We start from the raw sequence: 281 nt of genomic DNA, 5'->3' as shown, positions 1-281 counted from the left end.
AGCCCAGGTCCAGATAGATTCACTGCTGAATTCTACCAAAAATTGAGAGAAAATCTAATGCCACTACTTATCAAACTCTTTAGTGAATTTGAGAAGGAAACAGTACTTCCACAGTCATTCCTGGAAACAAGTATTATACTGATACCCAAGCCAGAAAAGAACCTAACCAAAAAAAAGGAGCTACACACAATTTCCCCAGTGCACACAGATAAAAAAAAACCTGAATAAGATGCTGGCAAATAGACTGTAGTAAATGATCAAAAGGTTATATACCATGACCA

This window comes from Octodon degus, unplaced genomic scaffold, assembly GCF_000260255.1.
Source record: "Octodon degus isolate 3935 unplaced genomic scaffold, OctDeg1.0 scaffold00059, whole genome shotgun sequence".
NCBI classification, from domain to species: domain Eukaryota; kingdom Metazoa; phylum Chordata; class Mammalia; order Rodentia; family Octodontidae; genus Octodon; species Octodon degus.
Note: the sequence above shows the minus strand (reverse complement) of the source record.